This window comes from Meles meles, chromosome 13 (assembly GCF_922984935.1).
Source record: "Meles meles chromosome 13, mMelMel3.1 paternal haplotype, whole genome shotgun sequence".
In the NCBI taxonomy this organism is placed as follows: domain Eukaryota; kingdom Metazoa; phylum Chordata; class Mammalia; order Carnivora; family Mustelidae; genus Meles; species Meles meles.
In genome coordinates, this window is record NC_060078.1 from 63,466,874 (window position 1) to 63,489,830 (window position 22,957).

Sequence of the window (22,957 nt, forward strand, 5' to 3'; positions counted from 1 at the left end):
TGGAGCTGGGAGCCCAATGGGAGACTTGACGATTCCGGGACTCCAGGGTCATGACCTGAGCTGAAGGCCATTGCTTAACCAACTGAGACACCGAGGCACCCTGCTGTCATGACTCTTCAAAGAAAAGTCACATCCAGAACTGCCATCAGTGCCTGGCCCATCAGCGTGAGATGGTTTTGAGAGGGACTTTAGACAGGAATCTAGGGAAAGGGGGAAGGTTCAGGTTGCCTTGGGCCTGAGGACAATGGAGGACATAGGGAGCTGGGCAGGAGGGCAGACTCCAGGTTGGCCAAGGTGTGAAGGGAATGAGAAACAAGTTCACCCCAGAGAGGGAGAGCCTGGCTCTGGTGAAGGTGGCATTTTGCCATGTTGAGAGTGACTCCACTGGGCCTGTGCCCAGCTTGGTTTGGTTGGGACAGGCCTGTCATATGCTCTTCTCCAGCCATTGCTCTTCTCCCTTCCCTTGGATATCTGTCTTGGAAGGAATGTTGCAGTGAGCCCAACTCGGGGGCATCTGTCTGCCTCTCTTGTCCATCAGTCTCCTGAGCGTGTTGTAGAGTGGGAGGCCAAAGGCTTTAAGGCTGTGGGCTCTCAAGGAGCTTAGAAACCAACACAAAGCTTAGGAATGAACAGAAACCCCAGTGGGTGGAACAGCTGTATATGCGCACGTGAGATGAGTTTGGATGTGAAGATATGATAAGTCCGAGAACAAACAAGCCTGTAGTTGTCATATATGATGAACGATCACTCCATGCTGTGCGCTGTTCAGAAATGACACATAGATTAACTTAAACTCTCACAGCTATCTGAGGAGATGGACACTACAATGATCCCCATTTTGCAGATGAAGAAATAGAGACACAGGGACAGCTTCACAGAGAACTCCATTGTGGATTAGGACTTGAAAGACTGCTAGTGTTTAATTATGCAAAGAGAAAGGAGGGAGCTTTTCCAGAAGGGGAGGAGGGAAGGCATGCAGTCTTATCTTCAGCGTCCCTATAACTAACCGGTGCCAACCAATTTTTCAGAGTCAGGATTCATCAGTGGTCCAGTGTCCTGTTTAGAGTTCTACTTTAGAAAAGTGGAGGTCCTGCCCTCTGCCCCATTGAGCACTAGCTCTGGGCCTTTGGCAATCCAGGTGGACCTTCAAATGCAAATTTCCGTAAAGAGAAATGAGAATTGGCAGCTGTATTTAATTATGCAGCCTTCTGCAACGTGTCTACAACAGACATTTTTCTTATAGAGAGTAATTATTCTTAGCATGCCCATCTGAGTGAGATTATGCTTTGGTAATTGGTTTTTAATCCTTGATCCATTTTTATTTGAGCTGCCTTGCTGGAATCCTTTCTTGCAATGTCTATAAGGTGAGACCACATGGCTCCTGCCTCTGAGACCCAACTTAATGGTGATCTGGTTTCTGCCCTTCCTGGAAACCCGCAGAGGGAAGGCGGGGAGGCCCCAGGGCTATGGGCAGACTCCACTCTGTGGGATATGCTTGCTTAGTACTCTCGGACCCTGTTGAGAGGTCTTCATTTTGCCCCTTTGCCTTCTAGTTCTGATTATAGTCTTGACTGATTGGAACACTTATGCTGTAGGCAAGGAGGTGACTTCTGCTCTGTCTCACATTCTCAGGCTGCTCTGCTCACTCTGACCTACTGACTCACAGATTTAGGCGGACACTCCTCGACTCCACTGAATAAAGCACATGAACCTGACACCCTAGTTGACCAGATCCTACTGCAATCCTCTATATCCATGTCCGTCATAGAAATGCAATAACAACTGCCACATGAAACTTGTAAGATGCCGGGAGCAATGCATGTGATAATAGTGAGAAAATGCTTTTAAATTAGATGTTAAATTATAAATGGAGCTATTGTTACTGGACTGAATTCTAGCGGTGACTCCTGCGTGACCTTTGGCAAGTTGGGTTTCCTTCCTGGACTTTCATTGCATTGTCAGGAAGATGAGGGGGTGGTGACTACTGATAATGCTGATTAAGTATTTTTGAGAATCTATTTGCATTCAGGGCCTTGGCCCTGGGGAAGAAAACAGAGGTTCTGCTCTCAGACTGCAGGGGAGTCCCCATTACCTGGCCATAGCAGAACATAATCCTGCTAAAACACCAGCTTTGGGTGACCCACCCTCCTGGGACTGTGGTTCCGAGGGACAGGAGTATGGGATCCTCTCTCTCTTACTCTTTTTTTTGCAGCCATCCCAAGGGATTCTGTTGCGGGTTTTTTCCGCCAGCCATCCCTGGGGAATTCCTGCAGCACAGGAAAAGCAAGGGAAAGTGAAGCAGAAGGCTACTTCCACCAACCCTCCCTTCAGCGTGTCTGGGTTTCTGATGAGCTTCCTTTCTTGAGCTTCAGGTCCTCATGTGTATGTCTCGTGTGCTCGCCCAAATGTGTGCAGGCACGCCCACGCCACACACCATCACAAACAATATGGGTTGAAAAGTTTGTTTTCTGAAAAGCACAATATGCTGGAATCTTGGCAGAAGGAAAATTGTGTTATGTACTGAACGCATTATCATTTGCCATGCGTGAAAGCTTATGGCTAGAAGGGCCGATACTCCGCTTGCAAAATGTGATTTATAATCACGTGTGTGCGCACGCACACACACACACACACTTGAGTATGCTCCCACACAACAAATGTGTTAAGAAAAGAGCAAAGAAAGATCCAAAGAATCCATACCCTCTCCGCAACATGGGCCAGGGGACACCAATGTGTCAGTCATTCTCACAAGAAGAGCTTTGGCTTCTTGTTTTCAAAACTGACAGGAAATAGAAACAGCGAGGGCTTCTGAGATGGAAATGCAGTCAGGAGTGTGGAATGCTGGATTTCCTTGTCCCGGACCCACTTTCCCCCAGTAGGATGAGACCCCTGATTCTTTGCTTTTCTTTCATTGCTGGCCAGATTCCTCCTTCCCTGGAATCCATCCATTCCTAAATGGGGTGGGCAGCCTGTACTCACTCCAGAGCGCCCCCTGCTGCAGTGAGCAGGCTTTTGAGCAGCGGGGCCTAGTTCTGAGCATAGACCAGTCAGTTCGCAGCCCTATTTGGCTTTCCCCGATCATCTTCAGAAGCACTGTCCCACCTATCCAGAAGGAAAGTGTGCATGCAAGGTAATTCCTCCTCCTCTTTTGTAGCAGAAACGATTGCCTTCGGTGGTAGAGCCCCACTGTTCTCGTTTGGATGCAGAAGTCCTACAATCACTGTTTGCAGATGCACGATCTCTCATTTTTATTATAATTATGGCGTATCTTTAATTTGGGTGGCCTAATGCACTTAATCCATAATTATAAAATATGCCCCTAGCCCTTGGCCTCATTCTGCTCTCCCACCACAGAGGCAGCTTGGTGGTTTTATTAATTTAACTTTATACAGGCTAACAGATTGCCATAAAGGAAAACAGAATTTCTCAACCAGTGCAGCTAATAGCTTCGGCGAAGGGCCCTGTGGTACGTGTGGAACCGTAACTACCTCTCTCTAGCTCTCCTTGCAGTTTTTTTTTTTTTTCCTTGCAGTTTTTAATTGAATTTCCATCCCATGGATGTCACGTTGGAACTATTCATCTGCTCCACTAAGTCTTCTGATGCTAAACAAGTTCTTCCAGGTTATTATTGTAATACAAATACTGTTAGACAGTTGATTTGCATTAAGAATTCACTGCCGTGGTGAGGCTAACACAGTGGAGGGAGTTTATCCTGAACATGGCCAAGCAGAGAAATCACATTAATAGGGGTGAGAATGTAGCCTGCTTATCTTGTTTGCTTCTTTCATACTCCCGTTCTTTGTTTGCGTGAGAGGATTTGGTCATGCTGACAAATTTTGATAAATGGCAAAATACCAGGCATTTTCAGATAGTGCTTGGTTTGGTTTTAGGTATCTGCCATTCAGATCTGCCACTAAGAGGCACATACATTCAGCTGGGTTTCTCTTTTACTTCCTTTCTCCTTGGCTATCTTGTCGCTAGCACACGTTGCCGTTCTGGTTGGCGTTAGGAATATCTGCCACCGAGAGCTATTCTAACTGTTAGGAAGAACATTTGAAAAGGCCTTGTTGTCCCCTGAATTGTGTGTGCTATTCCCTTTCCAGCATTTGCCAGTTATAATTCCTGATTTTTGTAGACTGAGAAGTTCACTGCAGTTTCAGGACATTTAAACTCTGGGGACCTTCTGAAAAATGCCAAGATGAATTTTCTTAGTAAATGGAAGGAACGCTTATATGTAATCAGGATGGGTGAAATTAAGAATGGCTTTACAGTGTTTTCCAGCTTTGTGAAGATGTCACCATGGAGGACAGCTACCTTCCTGCCTTCCTACCTATAGCACCTGACCTCAGGAATACCTCACTGTGTTCCTTGTCTTGTCCCGAGCTTACACCTGTCTTCATCATTATGTCCTTTAACTCGCTTTGCAGTGTCTTCTCCAACCACATTAGAAGACACCTTCGTGCTCTGGCCTCATTGTCTTCCACTCTCTTCTTCAACCACCTACTAGCCTCATCAAATCACGATCTTCCCTTCATTTCCACTGCCTGACCTATGATAACTTGGACCTTGAAATTCCCCTCTCTGATCCCATTCACTTATTTCTTCAGTTTTCTCACACTCTTATGTCTGTTTTTGAGTCTATAATGTCTTCCATTTTCTCAACTGCTCTTTACCTTCAAGTTCTGAAGTCATATGTCTTCTCTTCTGTAAAAGACTCTCTTCTTCAAAGGCGGAGATCAAGCTTTCTATAGACAGTGCTTTGCTTGGAATAGATAGATGCTCAGTGAATGTTTGCCAAGTGGTAGATCTTTTCAAGTCAAGAGTGTTTGACCAATCAATAAGAAAATTGCACTCTGACTTCTATTTTGGGATGGGCCTTGGATCAAGAATACCGTCTTGATGCAACACCATTATTTGCACTTTTATTTCACAAAAGTGATTTACATGAACCATCAATTCTTACTTCAGGTTCTCACTCTCACTAAATAGTTGTGTGACCATGGGCGAGTTACTTCTCTTAACTTTAATTTTGTCATCTGTAAAATGGAGCACAACAATGGGGTCCACCTTATAAAGTCTCTGTGATAATTACAATAATTAATGTTCGTAAAATGGTTAACATTTCTCCTGGAATTTAGTGAACTCTTAAAAAAAAAAGATACTGATCATTACTAGGAATCATTGGCCTGCCAAAGTTTTAAGCCTGTGTTTGCTTAAGATGAACCTCTGAAATTTCAGGTTCGGCTCTGAAGTGTTGGAGAAATTTGAGTCTATAAATTGTGGCTGAGACCCAGTTGCTCTAATGAAATTCCTAGTTAGTTATTGCCGCTGGCCTGCCCATGTCCATGAGAAAATAGATGGTCTCACGGGCTCAATGGTGCATATTAGAAATGTTTCTAAATTGTAAAACCTGCACTCCTGTCTGAGTGAATAAGTGCTAGGCTGACGGTCAATGCAGAGCTCTACGTTGGACATAATTATTAGTGTTTTTGAATCTCTAGACACTGTAACACTGACAGGAAGTCCTTAGAATGGCTAAATAGACTACTGTGACAAAAAAGTGGCTCTTTTTCACATAATACAGCAAACGGAAGCCCACAGGCTCCTAAAAGGTTTATTTGGGAGTTTTGCACCATGTCTTTTCTCGCTAGTTAGTATTACACCGGATGTCAAGGTTAGATGCCAATAAATAGCAAATTGTATTTCTCACCTTGGCTTGGTTGTTAGACCTGATCTTTCTTGAGAAAAACAGCCAAGCCCGCTGATAGAGGGGGACTGTGACTTCAGCTGTAAGTCACTAAAGGCAATAAACATTCCTGAAAGGGATTGTGTTCTGAGGATTGTAATCATCTCTTTTTGTAGCTAGTTTGTCTTGGATAACTGTGTCATCAGATGTTAATTACTTGTTTTGATTTTTTTTTTTTGGGTGTCAGAGGGTGGTGCTTATTTTTAATACCGTTACCCTTTATCTTTGGGTTTCTGTCCTTTCTTTTAGCTGTTAACAAGTCAGATTCCAAAATACATTATACTTAAGCAACTTCCAAATTATTCTGTAGAAGCATAGAAACTGTAGATCAGTTACAGGTCTGTTTCCATGGGCGTGATACCAGAGATCCCAGAAGAACTTCCAGTCCTTGTAGGAAATGATCATACCTCAGTGTGGTCTAAAAGAGAGCCTGAGTTGGAGGTGAGGGGGTTTGGTCAGAGTTTTTCATCGCTCCCACGCTTGTTGACCGTGGAGTGGGAGGGGTGTCTCAACCAAGTACCACACAGTGGCTCCATGCTGACGCACCACATGGCCCCGCACCTGGGCCTGCTCCCTGTTTCCGTCATCACACCTACCGTTCCTGGTAGCCTCCAGCCCTGCTTCAGCTGGTCTGCCCACCTCCATCCAGCATGCCCTGAGGACCCCCACATTGTTGTTTCCCCTGAGATGTCTCCCTCCTCATTCCTTTCTTCGCCTTTTCTACTTACCACCTTTCAAAGCCCAGCCCCAGCAATTTCAGCCCACAGTGATCTGTGTGACCTTGAGCGATTTTATTTACCCCTCAGAACCTGTTTCTTCATCTATAAGATGGATACAGCTGTATCATGTCTGACGAGGATTAAGTAAGTCAGTGGTTAGTGCATAGGTATTTGACTCATAAAAGATGTTCAAGAAATATAATTTCCCGCCAGGATTAATTCAGTGTATCATTGTTTATCCCTTCAAGCCTGTGTGTAGGTTCCTGGACCAGGCACTGGGGATAAACAGGGTAGAGATTGGCCACACTCTCAAGGGGCTTGGAATCTAAACAAGAAAGGTGTCCATTAATAGTTTCCATTTGGGATAATGACATTTCTATTTTGAGTAATATTTATTTATTTTTACATGCCTTTCTGTTTTCCAGAAAGGATTTTTGGTGGCCCAATGGTATCTCGACTCTCTTCCCAGTGCCTCTGTTAACTCCAGATTCTAGGAAATACAGAGTTTTTTCAACTGCATTTGTTTATGAAATTCTTCTGTCTTTGTTGAGCTCAGGCACAAGGGTACAACCATGGAGAGCGTCATGGAGAACTATGTGTGTCCACTTACTCTCCAGAGCTGTCGTATCCATACTCTGGGAACCACTGTGCTGCGCCGCTGGAGGTCCGCATGGATAAGACATGCATGGCCTCTGCCCTTGGCGAGCTGACATGCTAGTGGGAGAAGGAGCTAACAACCAGATTAGTTAATAAACAGTATAATTATAGCTGATAGTCAATCCTGTGAAGGAAATAAGCAGGTGCCAGGATAGGGAAAGGAGAGTGATAGGGCGGGGCTGTGGAGAACTGCATTAGATGAGCATTTTGGGCAAAGGACATGGTTTGTCATGGCAAGTACTCGATGTTCGAGAATATTTACTCAAAACCTGCAAAGACTATGATCTCTCATCTCCAGTGTTTCTTGTCTTTAACTCTAAATGTATGTGTGTGTGCACACAGGGGTGTGCATGTCTCTACTAGGAAAAGATGTTCACAAGAGAAAAAAATGAACTTTTCAGTTCAGAGGATGGTTAAGTAATTTGTCTTATAGGATGAAATACGATGTTACCATTCAAGTGATTTTTTTACAAAGGTTTTAAAATAACATGATGAAATACTTATGTGAAGAAGTTTAGTAGAATGATGTAGGTTGGAATGTAAGTACATAGAATTATACCCCTCAGTCATGCTTTAGTCTCTGGGGAATACACTCTCTGCACTCCAAATACGGAGGGATTTATAAAGGGATTAGAGAGAATTGCATAACCTGCTGGAAGGGCCAGGAACAGAGGTGGGGGATGCCCCCCTGCCTGCAGCCTGCAGGGCCCTGATGGATCTCTTTTAAGGGCTCAGCCTGCAGCTATGACAAATCTCCAGGAACCTCTGGGAAGGGCCAGCCTATTCCATCTGTTTCCATCAGCAGAACTGGTGGTTTTCAAGGATGGCTTCATGTTACAAGAGACTGTTCTGGACACGTTTTTCCTGACACTTCTGCCACATGTGATGACTCAGTTTTGGTGAGTTTTCGGATGGACAGGCTATGATGGATAGTCATCATATCCGTCATGTTAATTTCCTATTACTGCTGTAACAAATTACCCCCAGTTTAGTGAATTAACACAAGTTTATTATTTTACAGTTCTGTGTGGGAGAAGTTAGACACAGGTCTACGGGTCTCAAGTCAAGGTGGCAGCAGGCTGTGTTCTCTTCTGGAGCCTCTGGGGGAATCTGTTGCCTTGCCCTTTCCAGCTGCTAAGGCTGCTTGTGTCTCATGGCTCATGATTCCATTCCTTCAATTTTAAAGGCAGCAGTGACGGCCAAGTCTTTCCCATGTTGTATCTCTGAATCTACCACTGCTGGGAAAGTTCTACACTTTCCAGGACTCATCTGATGAGATTGGGCCCACCTAGTAATCTGGGAGAGTCTGCCTATCTCAAGATCTGTGGTGAACTTCATCTACAAAGTCCTTTTGTGGGTGATGTATTCCCAGACACCAGCGATTAGGATGTGGACATCTTTGGGGACCATTATTCTACTTTGCCATGTACATAAAGACAGTGGTGAGCCAGGCCGCCACTGGCCCACTCTCTAACACATGCGTTTGTCTAACTTGCACAGAGGCACCTCCTTTAGTTGGACATGGCCCCTTGATGAGAAGATGGAGCCTACACGTGATTTTGAGAATTTTGCTCCTTCTGCTGAACGACTGTGGCTCTGAGCCGGGACTCCCAGCCTGCCTAGCAGAGTACAGATTGGGTTTCAGACCAGTTTTTCTCTCGGCAGGATGTCTTTAAACTGTGCAACACTATATGGAGGCCCTGGGAAAGGTCAAGGAGTAGAAACATCTAGAAGAAGGGTGTGGAAGTCTGTTGAATTTCACCTGCCCCGTCTTTCTCAGGAGGGTGGATGTGGTGGTAGTCGAACTGGCGGATCCCTGGGGGCAGGTGAAGATTCCACAGCCCATTCCCCAGGGCTCAAGCCACTGTGCATTCACTTCCTCATACTTTCATCTGTACTTTTCAATCTTTACAAATCCCTGCCTCAGCCAGACTGTGAGTTCCTGGGGGACAGCAAGCCTACCTTGTCTTCTTATATTCCTCACAGCCCAACCTGATTATTAGATGCTTAATGACACGTGTGGCCTAAATGAGCCAGTGACTGAACTAAAATGTGATGGGGGTTGTAAAAGATCTCCGAGGCTTACCCACACATGCTGCCATGCTCTTCTCCCTATAGTCATACAGAGAAAAAGTCTCAGACATCAAAGTTTATCTTCCTTCCCTGAGCACTTCTTTCTTCCGTGGGGCCTCCCTTACTCCCTCCCCTGTGGCTGCTCCTGGCTCTCTGCCTCGCCTTTCCTCTGTCCACATCTGCTGGCTGGTATTGACGCTCAAGCGTGACTGAATTTATGACCGTGTCTGCCTTTCAGTGACACATGCCTTCGATGCCTAGTTACAGAAATTTACAGAAGTAAAGACTTTGTACTAAGATCACTCATTGTCTTGAGGTCAGGGGCTTCCTTGATGCCTCAAACATCTTGTCACATGGGTTTGTCACCTCCTTCGCGCCTGCCTCTATTGGCCACTCTTCAGCCGCCACTCATGGGAAGGAGGCATTCTTGTAGAACATTCCAGTACATTCTCCAACCCCAGATTAGAAATTCTGCCTCCCCCCAGGTGGGCCTCCCTGCCTTGCCCTGTAACGTTATAAATGCAGATAAGCAGGGAGGGGGTCCGTATTGATGGGGATATTACTGAAAAGATCACCATCACAGACGAGTCACTCTGCAGTGGGAATGTCATGATGTGAGCCACAACTGGATTTCAAAACCACATGTTTGGCACTCTACATTCAGGGGAGAAAGAGATTAATATTTCAAAATTCCCAAGATGGTTTTTTGAATCTGACGTGTTAAAATATACATGCTCTGTGGTCCAAAAGATAATGCCCTGAAGTTGAAACCATGATTACTTATCTGCTCCAACTTTAGTATCTCTTATGCAGCAAAGTATAAAAAATGAGTTACACTCAAAAAAAAAAAAAATGAGTTAACGCTTTCGGCAACATCACGAAACCCGCCTTTAATGCAGGTTTCAAAGGACAGCTGCTCGTTTACTGGTCTCCCTGATCAAACACACCGAGGGTGAGCAGCTCTGCAATAGCTTTGTGTGGAGTACAAACGAGATACGAAGATGGTGAGTGCATATAGATTGTGGTTTACTCTCCCGGAATATTTCTACTGATCAGTTACTGCAGCATAATGGCACGCAATTGTTCTCTTTAAACCAAAATGGCCCGCCTCTTTGTGAACTCCAGCTCTGTGCCTTGCTGGGGGAAAGGAGTGGGAAAGAAATGTGTTATAAATGCATAGAGCAAACTTTGTAATCAGAATATTAACATTTTGATTGAATTGATGGAGCATTTAAATGGAAATACTCAATTGCAAAGACCAAACTTGGGAGGGAACCTACAACATGCGGACAGAGTTTGAGCCTTTTTTTCTTGATTAAAGTGAATTCTCTTATTAGAGAAAAGAGTAACAATCTAAAGAACTTCATATTAAGAATAGAAGGGCGGGCAGTGTTCATTGTTCAATTGCTTCTATTTAAATATAGATAAGTACACATATTGGCGGCTCTAAAGGCAAAGTCTTTGATTTGCTGACGATTGAAGAACTGTATCGTAGTTTTACCAAGAACCAGGCAGAGTGACGAAGCAGAAAGACCCTGGGATGTGGGGTGTTGCCAGGTTTGGATGCTCGCTCTGCCTCCATTCTAAAGCGAGCCAAAAGCACCTCGCTGTCTGAGCTCAGTTTTCCTCACTGGTAGAATGGGAGCAACAGTACTTACGCTAAGCAATTCACAGGTTTCTCATGGGACCGAATGGGATAAAAGCTGTTTGGATCTTCAGCTGCTGGCAGCCCTCTCTGATCCTGGATGGGAAAAAGTCAGTCCCCAAGTGGAATCTGAAGCCAGAGGTGCTGAGTTGCTCAGGGGACGCACAGTGCATTTAGAAGGAAGATTGTCCTTTGAAATTGTAGATACTCCTTTGAAGGGTTTTCACGGATCACACTCACTGATCGGTACACCAGGTTTTTTCGAGTAGAGGAGAAAAATCTGAAATTTCCTTTGCAACAAATTGTGGACAGAGATCTACCTGATTCTATTTCTACCTGTCCTTTAGTCTCAACCCAACACTGAAACACCCAGATTTATTATAAAGGTGGTTCCCAAGTCACTTTTTTTGTGGGGGTGGGCTTCAATGCATAATTAAAGGTAGGACTATATCCTGAGTCAAAAGAAACCTCCTGGCTTTAGACACCTTTAGAACAGAACCTATTATTTGGAGTGAGAAAGGAAAAAATGTGACAATTAGAGCATCAGCTTATGAAGCGCAAGTATCATCAGAATACCTAAAGTTCTGAAGGAAATCCTGGTGAATATGGTCTCCTTGTTTGTGATGAGGAAGGAACATGATCTTCTAGAACTACAGAATTCTACAGAATCATTTTACAAATAAAGAAACCAAGGCCCAAAGGGAGAAAGCACATTCTATTTAGGGAAGAAGCATCCAGATGGCCACTCCCTTGCTCATAACATACCCTGTGATTTGTATTTTTCCTTGGACAACCTTCCAGTTTGGTGCTGCTCCCTTCCATATGATAGCTGCCTATTCCCCCAGCCATGGTCCTCTCCCAGCCACAGCTTGGGATGAGAGAATCTTTGCCAGTATCACAAGAGCTAGTGAATATTTGGGGTAGAGAAAAGAATGCTAATCCACTATTTCATTGTCACCCCTTGTTTCTCCTCTTGACTCCTCTCTTCCACTTCAAAGAGAATGCTGCTGATTCCAGAGAACGCTGAACTATAGAAGAAGGTGTCCTGGTCCTCAGGAGACCAAAATCATGGAATTACATGGAGGAAGGGCACAGTTCTTAAGGTCACAGGTGGCTGTACCGTCTGCTTGGTTCATTCTCAGTAGATAGCATAGGAGCTTCATTTTTCTATTCCAGAGGAGAACAGTGGGTGTGGGGGAACTTTCCAGGACCTCATTCAATCTGACAGCCACAAGGTCTGGGGAGCCCAGGAGTCTCCACATTGGGGTGAGCGGGTTTGACAGCAGAGGCAGGGAGGGCATCTACGGGAAAGAGCTACCTAATTAATCACAAGCTATCAGAGCCCGTTGGCAGAAAGAGTCTCTGAGGTCTTAACGACACCCCTCAGTAATGTTAAAAACCAGCTTGGTATGACTTCATTTTCTTAGAGACACATGATTGATCTGGCTATTGGTGAATGGAGACACTGCGGCTTCTTTCCGTAGATAGTGTCATTAGATGAGAAGATTAAGTGCTTTGCACAGAGGCTATGAGGAGACTGTGAGTGATTCACTGGCAATGAAGGGAAGATAAAGAAAATTCTGAAATATGTATTTTTAAAGGCAGAACCTTAGACTTTACCTCATTTATTAGCATCATGCAAAGCTTGGTGGAGAGTCTGAGCTAAGACAAATGGCTTTTTAGGTCAGGTCTTTCAGGGATATTGTACAGAACAGCCAACTGGGGCTAGTCTTTGTGGGGAATGTCTTATTTCTTACTGGTGAGTGATTCTACTGAGCTTTTCAGGGCTCTGAAAAGATGGGGGTCTTTTTATTTGGAGCCTCTTATGTATTACGGGGCCAGATTGGGGCAAGTCAAGTTCTTTTATTCCAAGAAGGCTGGGAAGTGGGTTTTTTAGCGTGGTCCCTGAGACTGATACTCTGCCTTTCCCAAGAGTTCCTGGACTTCCTGTGGAAGGCATGGCCCCTTTTCTTCAGGTGTCCAGCAGCTACACATTCAGTTCTTCTGTGTGTGAACCGTGGGGAAGAAGTCTCTTGATTCTTTTGTAGATTCTGCTGTCTGGTTGGGGATAATGGCGGACACTGCTTAATTATGAAATGCATAGCACCAGGCCTATGCTTTTGACTCCTGGATTGTGTAAAATGCAGTAATAAATGAAAAGTACCTAGAACTGTTCTGGATCAAGCAAATATTCAATAAATGTTAGTTACTATTATGATTAAAATGTGTATTAGTTGAAGTCAAGGATTATAGAGTCAAATGTACAGAGAAGAACAAATGGGTAAAGCAGGATAGATACTGGGCAGTGGGGCAGGGGTGGGCCTATGGTCAACAGAAGCATTTGTATCCCCTCTGAAGTCATTCAAGTTCAAATTTTTTACATCCTTGTTAGGAGGACTTAGTTCATAAGCTTCCACTTTGCAACCCTACAGATGTAGATCTTTAGTGAAGAGATGATTTAGTGCATGTGTGCTTTGATCACTTCATTCATTCATTCATTCCTCAAACATGGAGGGATTATTACCTACTGGGTTATGCTAGAGGAGATAAAAAAGATAAATAAGGCCTAACAAGTGATACAAAGCAAACCAGCATTTAGGATCTATGATGTAAAAATCAATACTTTCGGGTGCCTGGGTGGCTCAGTGGGTTGAGCCTCTGCCTTTGGCTTGGGTCATGGTCTTAGGGTCCTGGGATCAAGCCCTGCATTGGGCTCTCTGCTTGGTGGGAAGCCTGCTTCCCCCTCTCTCTCTGCCTGCTTCTCTGTCTACTTGTGATCTCTCTGTCAAATAAATAAATAAAATCTTAAAAAAAAATCATTATGTTCGGTGAGAGACCTTGAAATATAATACTATAAAGTCCAGAGAGAAGGTAGGACACCACTTTGGACACCAGGTTAAGGAAGCAGTCAGGGACTGTCAGAGGTTTTGAGCTGGCTGTACGAGGACTAGATATGAAAGCTGGGAAAAATAATCAGGTGATACTGTATGAGATGTATGTGATGGGTTGGTCTTAGAAAAGAGGGATGAGTTTCCATTGGATATAGACAGAAGGTGACCCTTGCAATAAGTGATATAGTTACAAAATCCATCACATTTCATAGAACCTTCTGGTGTAAGGAAAGTAGACACTTCCAAAATCAAGTACTGCATTTTCATAAGTAGTAATTTGGGTGAAAAAGAAACATGGTGCCCATCAGCAAAACTCTCCAGAATTTGGTCCCATGTACCTACTAGCTTTTCTTTCTTCCATGTTTATCCAGGCATGCTTCAACCATAGTAGACCTAAACTGGCAACTTTGCCCAGACTATCCCTTGTGTTTCTTGCTTATAGATTGTTTTCTTACACCATTTCTTCTGCTTCATTGAAGTTGGTAGGAGGTTGGGAAATTGTGGGTGGACTAGTAATACATTTCTAAGTCAGTATTTATGACAGAGTTCCCGAGAATCCACTGAGTGCCAGGAACCATGCCAGGGGCTGGAGTGCAGTGACCAGGCTGATCTCTGCTCCAAAGCCTGGCTGATGCCTAGGGGACTGATGTGTGGCTCACCCACAAGGGAAGCATCATCTCCGTGTCCTCTTACCGTTGCTCATCGTTACTGGCAAGTGGGCTGCAGTCTCCCATGTCAGTGGTGTCTCTTCACTGAGCATTCTGGATTCACGTGTTAGGGTCACCTTTATCAGGGTCTTGTTAACAAAGATCTCAAGGACAGCAGATTTGAGCTTATGCTGCGAGGGAGACTTTGTAGCTTTCTGAGGGCACACACACTTGATTTTCAAGTGGACCAGAAGCACTTTAAAGATGTTCAAAACGTTCCTTTCTTTTCCACAGACTCTGCTGTGTAGGTGGTCCTTGTGGCAATAGAGTCTTAAGTACTCAGCGGGACTTTTAAAGTATATTTTTATGTACTTTAATTTTGTTAGGATTAGAAAAATGTTAATGGCCACCATTTTTTAAAATGCTTGCAGGGTGTTAAGGCTCAGGAGAAAAGGGTTCTCCTTCAAATACAAAATTCATAACCGAGAAATGATCTTTTCTGCTTCTTTTTCTTCTCTCCCATTCCTGTGCTACCCCATTTACATGAGGGGTAGGAGGCTGGATGATGGCTGCATCCGGCCAGCCAGAATGTAGGGAGGATGGATAGCCCATCATTCTGGGAAAGTTTTGGGTTCACCTTAGTGTTCTCTGAACGTTTTAGGATTTCAACTTTTATTCTTAATTGTTCTAAGAATTTCTCTTAGCTCATGGGATCTGAAGCCAAACAGCATTGGAAGCAATGTCAACAGAATGGTTAGAAAAGAAAGAGCAGGGGCGCCTGGGTGGCTCAGTCGGTTAAGCTTCTGACTCTTGATTTCTGCTCAGGTTATGATCTCAGGGTCGTGAGATCCAGTCCCATGTTGGGCTGTGGGCTCCCTCTCCTCCTGCCCTCCTCCATTCCACATGCTCTCCCTCTCTCTCTCTCCCTCTAAAATAAATAAATCTTTAAAAAGAGAGAGAGAGAGAGAGACAGAGAACATAGTTTTATCTATTCTCTTTTGACAGGTTATTTTGTAATGTTTAAAATAAAGCAAGAACCTCAAAGCCAGTGAAGACAAATAGGTGTTCCTCCCATTTAACAGGCTGAAAAACTGAGGATGATGGTCTCACAGATACCCCAGCTGGATTGCAGTTGCGTGAGGACTAGAGTTTATGTCTCTTGGCTCCTGTTTTGTACTCTTTAAATACATCTTTAATGATTTTTTTTTCCAGTAAAGGTAACTTCGTCCATAATTTTATCCAATGGAGTTGGGGTGGGGGTTTTTATTTGGGTACATTCCTGTAGGGAGACAGCAAAATCTATTTGGATCCCTTTCTCATCAGCAGCTCTAAAATTCTTATTCAAGTGCTGCTTCTCTCTTTTCAGTATTCCTGGAAATCAAATTTGAATACATTTGTTAAAATGATAATTGGTGAATTCATTCCATTTACTTTTCTATATATTTCCATTTGTTTAGAATAGACACATACATAGACTATGCCCTGAGGCCATATAAGTATAAATTATATATATTTATATGTGTCTAGTATACATCGTATATGCAATAATGTATACATTATCCAAAAATACTACATGTACATGTATGTGTGTGTATACATGAATTTATTCCCTAAACGTAGATTTGGAATTATAATCCTTTAGGTAAGAGCCCAAGATAGTCACTACGTGTTGACTGGAAATGGCAGGTGATTTAGAACCTATTTGCCATTGTGCTATTTGTTTAAATTAATATGTACAATTTGTAACATAGTGGAGAAATTTTTTTCCCTAGATTTCCTGAATAAAATGTTTACTTTTATCTATGGTGACAGCTTTCAGGCTCACTTAAAGAGGTTTTTTATTTTTTTTTCCTTCCTCACAGTAACCTACCACCTTCTTCATCCAATTTTTTGAGTAATCTGACTGGAACACAGGCAGGTTATTCACTCTCCTGTCTGAGCTCAGTGGCCATGCTGGTTGACAGAGATTTTCAAAAGGAATATTTGGGTGGGAGGATCTGGGTAACCCTAACGATTCAGATTTCTTCATTTAGCAATTAATTTAATGAATACCTCACTAAGCATAGTAGGGAAAACACTTATTCTAGAGTGTTTTATAGGAATTTAGGATTTAGTTAGGTAGATAAAGGACTCACATAAGCAGTAATTATAGGAGAATTTAAAGCCCTGTTCAAGCAAATGGCATAGACACTTCACTGTTTATAATAATGCTAAAGGACTTCAGAATAGAAAACATTCTTGGTGGGCTGGTTGGGAAAGTCTCCCCAGGTGGGAGCAGCTTGGGTGAGAGCTGAAAGGGTAGGCCTGGAAGAGCTGGGCAGAGACGAGCCATTGAGAACATTCTAGAAAGATGTATGGCAGAAGCAAGGGAGCCATGTGGGAGACTTGGGCTCTTTTGGTTCTGCTGGTGTGGAGAGGAAGTGCAGAGGAATTTCCAGTCATACAGTCACAGACACGTAGGGTGGGAAGATGGACATTTTAGAGGGCTTTCAAATTTCTGATGATGAGTCAGAATGCTCCTGTGGGCTTGTTGCGTAGAATGCCACTCCCAGACAGGAGTCCAGTTATAGGCGGGGGTAGAATTGCCACTCAGGGTCAGGTAGTGGGCTGCTTACCTGAGGATTTTCCCTCTGCCCCAAGACCTCTGGGTAGTGATATGATGGTGTGTGACTCTTATCCAGAATTTTTTTGGATCCCATGGGAACTGGGGATTGTTTTCAAACAGTACCACTTTTGGTTATCATGCTTACCTCCTCTGTGTCTTTGTTACTTTCTTGTTTTCCTCATGTGCCTGTGGATGCTTTAAGTTCTGCAGCTGTCAGGATTAGCTGTGGCCAGATCCAAGATCTGGGCTGTCCAGGCACTCATGCCTGCACATTGAATGCCAGGCGGACCTCCTCTCTTATATCCTTTACCTTCCCAGCAGCATGGGGAGTGTGGCAAGCCCGCGGACACAGCAGGAGACCAATGAGAGTGCTTCTAAGAGTTTGAGTTTATGGTCTGCTTTTTTGAAGGTGGCTGGGAAGCTGTGCTTTCCCCCAGGACCTCTTTTCCTCTTGCTTGCAGCATTGAGACATCATAGATTTCTTTTAGTGAGCATTGTAAAACCGTTCCCCTTCCTTTCACTTTTTAGAGTCTCATACAATTGTAACAGTTAACCTCTTTTAAACGATTTTACTCTGACTTTTATCCCCCTGCTTCTGAGAATAAAACTGAAAATTAAACGTTGAAAACAAATCCATAAATCCCTAGCCACCACTGAGCAAAGTGGCCGAGTGGTTGGTCCAAGAGCCTCGTGAGCTGGTTGAGCCCAAGGATTGCACTTACTTGAGTTTTCCCGCAGAGCATCGGAACTTGTGGTAGTCAGTGAGCAATGCAAAAGGAAGAAGCCCTTGTTTTCTGTGTTTTCCAAACACATGCTCTACACCTACTATCGAACCCAGTGAGGACACTGTCCATTCTTGTTTCTTTGCTCTTAAATACCCTTCCACCCCTCAACGTTTTCTGTGTTGAGTCAGCTGGAATAAGTGCAATGATAAAACCTTGTAAATGGCAAGGAATTTGGAGATGACCTTTATCCAAGCCCAGAGGTTATATTTAAAATACTGAAGAGCTGATAGCAATCAGTCTGTATAGATAGAGGCTGTAGGGTTGGGATAGGATAAGGAAACACTGTGGTGTACAGATGTTACTCTTTTAGTTTCTGAGATGGGGAAGATCCGAGGGGAAATGCAGGGATGGCTGGGAGATGTTTGGGGGCCTAGGGCATCAGCAATTTACCAAATTCCATTATTTTAACATTATTATGGTTGAATACCAGCCCTGCCTGTGCCTCATTATACTTCATATATTTTGCAATTCTACTAGAAGACGTAAACATTAGGAGTGATCTGTCTGCTGGAAAGATTGAGTACTCTGTCATTATGAAATGGTCTTCTTAATCCATGGTAATATACTTTGCTCTGAAACTCACATTTCCTGATGTCAGTGTAGCCACTGCAGATTTCTCTTGATTGGTACATCTTTTCCCATCATTTTGCTTTGAATCTATTTGTGTCTTTATATTTAAGGCATTATTTCTTGTAGACATCGTAGTTGGATCTTGCTTTTTTATCCAATCTGACAGTCTCTGCCTTTTGGAATGTTTAGACCATTTCCTTTTTTTAAAAATGTATATTCAATTAGCCAACTTATAGTAAACCATTAGTTTCAGAGGTAGTGTTCAATGATTTATCAGTTTTATATAACACCCAGTGCTCATCACCATTTAGTTCTCATGTGATTATTGATATGTTTGGATTTAAGTCTATCACCTTATTCTTTATTTTCTATTTGTCCCAGTTTCCCCTTGTCCCATTTTTCCTTTTTCTTCCTCCTCTGGAGTGAGTATTTTTTGTTTATTTCCTTGTGCCTTCTTTTATTGGCTTATTGGATATAACTCTTCGATTGTATTATTTTAGTGATTGTTTTTGGGTTTATAGTTCATGCCTTGAAATGTTCGCAGTCCAGACTCAAGTGGCATTTTACCATCTCACATAGGGCATAAGAAACTTTTGACCGTATACTTCCGTTTCTCCCATTCTAGCCCTTGGATCATGGTAGCCATGCATTTCCTCCACATACGTTATAAACCTCACAACATGGTGCTATTATTTTTGCTTTAACAAAGTGATTTTTAAAAAAGATTTTCTTTATTTACTTGAGATAGAGACAGAGAGAGCACGAGTGAGGAGAGGGGCGGTGGGAGTGGAAGAGTGGCAAGCTTACTCTCCGCTGAGCAGAGAGCCCACTGCAGGACTCGATCCCAGGACCCTGAGGTCATGACCTGAGCCAAAGGTGGATGCTAACCAGCTGAGCCACTGAGGTGCTGCTTAACAGAAAGGTTTTTAAAAGAGATTTAAATCAGAGGAAAGACTTAGCTTTATCCATATAGCTGCCATTTCTCTGTTCTTCATTCCTTTGTGTAGATCCAGATTTCTGTCTGGCATCATTTTGTTTTGTTTTGTTTTGTTTTTTGTTTGTTTCTTTTTCATTCAGCGCTTTAAAAATACTGTTTCACTTTCTTGTCTGCTGTCATATATATCTTTGCACCATTCTTTGTGATACCTCTTTTTGTCTATTTTTATGTCTTTGTTACTGGCATTAAGCACTTTGATTATGATGTTCTTTGATGTTGCTTTATTCATGATTCTTGTGCTTGGGAATTTCTGTACTTTTTGGATGTTGGTTTATAGTTTTATTAAATTTTGAAAAATTTCAGCCATTATTTCTTCAAATATATTTGCCTCTCCCTTTCCCCTATTCCCCCTGTTCCCTTTGGGGACTCTAATTACATTCGATGTTGTCCTGCAGCACACTGATGTTCTATTTATGTTTTTCCATTTTTTAAAAAATTTCATTTGTACAGTTGCTATTATCCTGGTTTCAGTTTCACTTGCATTCTGCAGTGTCGAATTTGCTGTAAATCTCACTTAGCTCAGACATTGTAGTTTTCATCTCTGAAAGTTTGATTTGTGTCTGATTTTTAAAACCCTTCAAATATGTAATTAACATGTACACCTTTTCCCTGGCTTCTTCAACATACGGAATCACATTATCATAACTGTTTTAATGTCCTTTTTACTAATTCTATCGTTTGTGTCATTTCTGAGATGGCTTTGATTTCTCAATAGTTGCAATATTGGCATCTTGGTTTGGCCAGTTTTTAGTTAAGGGGGGATTTTCTTTTCTTTTTCTAAAAATTATTTTTATTAACATATACTGTATTATTATATATAATCTATAATTATATTATATAAAATTATAAATATTATATGCTACAATGTACTATTTGCCCCAGGGGTACAGGACTGATGATGTGAATCATCAGTTTTACACAATTCATAACACTCACCACAGCACATACTCTTCCCAATGTCCATAATCCAGCCACCCTATCCATACTCCCTTACCCCCAGCAACCCTCAGTTTGTTTTGTGAGATTAAGAGTCTTTTATGGTTTGTCTCCCTCCCGATCCCATCTTGTTTCATTTTTTTAAGGGGGAATTTTCTGTGCGCTGTAGGATATTTAGCAGAATCCTTGTTCTCTACCCACTAGATGCTAGTAGCATAGAAGTTTCTCCAAACGCTGACTGATGTTCCCAGGTTGGAGGGGGTGAGAAATCACCCCTAGCTGAGAACTAGTCATTTAGATTGATTTTTTTTTCTTCTCATTACGGTTTGCATTTTTCTGCTTTTGTCATGTCAAATAATTTTTTATTGGATGCCACCTGTAATGATTCTTACCTTACTGGGTGCTAGATGAATTTTTGAATTCCTGTAAATATTGTTGAGCTCTCTTGTAGGACACACTTAAGTCACTCAGAAATGGTTGAATTCTTTCAGGTGTTGATTTTAAGCTTTATCAGGTGGCATCACATGGCAGTTTGTTTAGGGCTGTTTTCTCCCCGCTACTGAGGCAGAACTTTTCTGAGGTATTTTCTCTGATACTCCATGAAGATCATTACTCTGGCTGGTGGGAACATGAACCAGTGTTGACCCTCTGTGACCTTCTGGGAGTGTTCCCTTATCCTTTGAGATGGTTCTTTCTCCAGCCTTGGGTGGTTTCTTCACACGCATGAACTGATTACGGTGTCATGTCCAGAATCAGAAGTGCCTGTACCTTATTTTATATGTGATAGAACCAGGGTCAAAAGAGGTGAGTATTTACCTGAGGTTTACTCAGCCAGTTTTGAGGCAGAACTGGCGTTGGCCCCCAGACTTCTTTCTTCTGTTTGTGCTCTTTTAGTCATTTCACGCCCTGCACCTGCAGACTCCAAAGGCAAAGACTTGGCTTCTAGATCCTCAGTGACAATATTTAAATCACAAACAGAGAGAAGCTTCTGGAATTTCCCTGCCTCTTCCTTGCTCCTTCTTTCTTAAATGCATTTTTCTGGAGACAGAGTTGTGACCCCCTGGGAAGAAGATGTAGACTCTGTGTCGGCATGACTATTGTGTGAAGATTCTCATTTTAAGTTTTACAACTTTATATTGTTTGACGTTGTCAAGATATGTACTGGGTTGTTGATATGTCCCTTTAAAAAGATCCTAGTTTGATGGTTAAGATGTCCGTCCATTCAGGGTTCTGTCTGTCTTTAGTGTGAGGAAACCTGGATTTTAAGTGGAGAAAAAGTAATAATGGACTAGCTCAGCACCATGCTGAGGGAGATGAATCAGGCTCATTGGGATTAAGTGTTATTTTGGCTGAGGGACAGTGCAAAATGATACATCTTACATGCAGACTCTTACCAAATCAAGATTAATAGAAATATCACCAACATGACTGACCATTCTCTCTCTCTTTTTAAAAAATAATTTCAAGTACTCTCTATACCCAATGTGGGGCTCGAACTTATAACCCCAAGATCCAAAGTCACATGCTTTACCAATGGAGCCAGCCAGGCTACCTCATGACTGACCATTCCGTCCTGTGTGTGTTAGTCCTCTCTGTAAGCTGCTACAGGCAAAAGCAGAGGCCATGGGGGCGCCTGGGTGGCTCAGTGGGTTAGGCCTCTGCCTTCGGCTCAGGTCATGATCTCAGGGTCCTGGGATCAAGCCCCGCATCGGGCTCCCTGCATAGCAGGGAGCCTGCATTCTCCTCTCTCTCTGCCTGCCTCTCTGCCTACTTGTGATCTCTCTGTCAAATAAATAAATAAAATCTTTAAAAAAAAAAAAAAAGCAGAGGCCATGGTTGAAAGATCTCCCTCCCCACTTGAGACATAGGGCGCAGTCACTCCGTGTTAGTTCCTCCCTTCTGTTTTGTGTCCTTCGTGGGAAATGCAAAGCTGGGCCACATAGCTTGTTCTTACCACGTGTCTTTCGCTCCCTTGTTCACTGCCTTTCTTAAACTGGGCAGCCTCTTTCCTGCGTCAGGGCCCTAACTCCTGCCTTCCCCACTACAGGGCTCAGGTGCCCCACGTGCCTCTCCTCTTTAGCTCCAACCTCAGTGGCATCTTTTCTTAGAAGACACTTGTCCCCACTAGCCTCTGCCTTCGTTGCTTTTTATTTCCTTCAGCGTGCTCCTTAATTAATTTTGTATTTACTTATTAGTACTCTTGTTCACTATTTAACTCCCCCTCCCCGCCGACTGTGAGCCTCGTGACCTGCAATTTTGTTTGCTTTATTGCTCATGGAGTGGCTGATTCAGGCCAAGAACAGTGGGAAGGTGTATGCCTCCCACTTTGTGTTTATGACAGAGGATGCCCATGGAAAGCTGATGGGATACTTGGTACATACGTGGGGAGCTGAATCTCCAAGGGCAGTGAGTCAGTCCCCTGGGCATCGCCAAGTACAAAACATAACTGCATTCGGAGTAGAAAGCATCAGATGACAGTGGCCTCTTCCATCCAGTCGCACGCTGTCTGCATTGTCAGCTCTGGCATTCACAACGAGGGAGGACACAGTTCACCCGAGTTGGATGTCACTTGATGTGTGATTTCCTGACGTTCAAATGCTGTCCGTGGTAGGTACTGGTTCTTTCCAATGCCCTTTGCCCCTCCTGTCCCCTTTTGTGCCTTGTCTGACTTTTGGTCCCCCAGTGC

General features: G+C 43.2%; 1 protein-coding gene across 2 annotated transcripts in view; it reads left to right on the top strand.

Moving 5' to 3' along the window:
- SORCS3 (sortilin related VPS10 domain containing receptor 3) overlaps positions 1-22,957 on the top strand; it is a 603,811-nt gene that overhangs the window by 201,053 nt on the left and 379,801 nt on the right. The window lies entirely within an intron of this gene.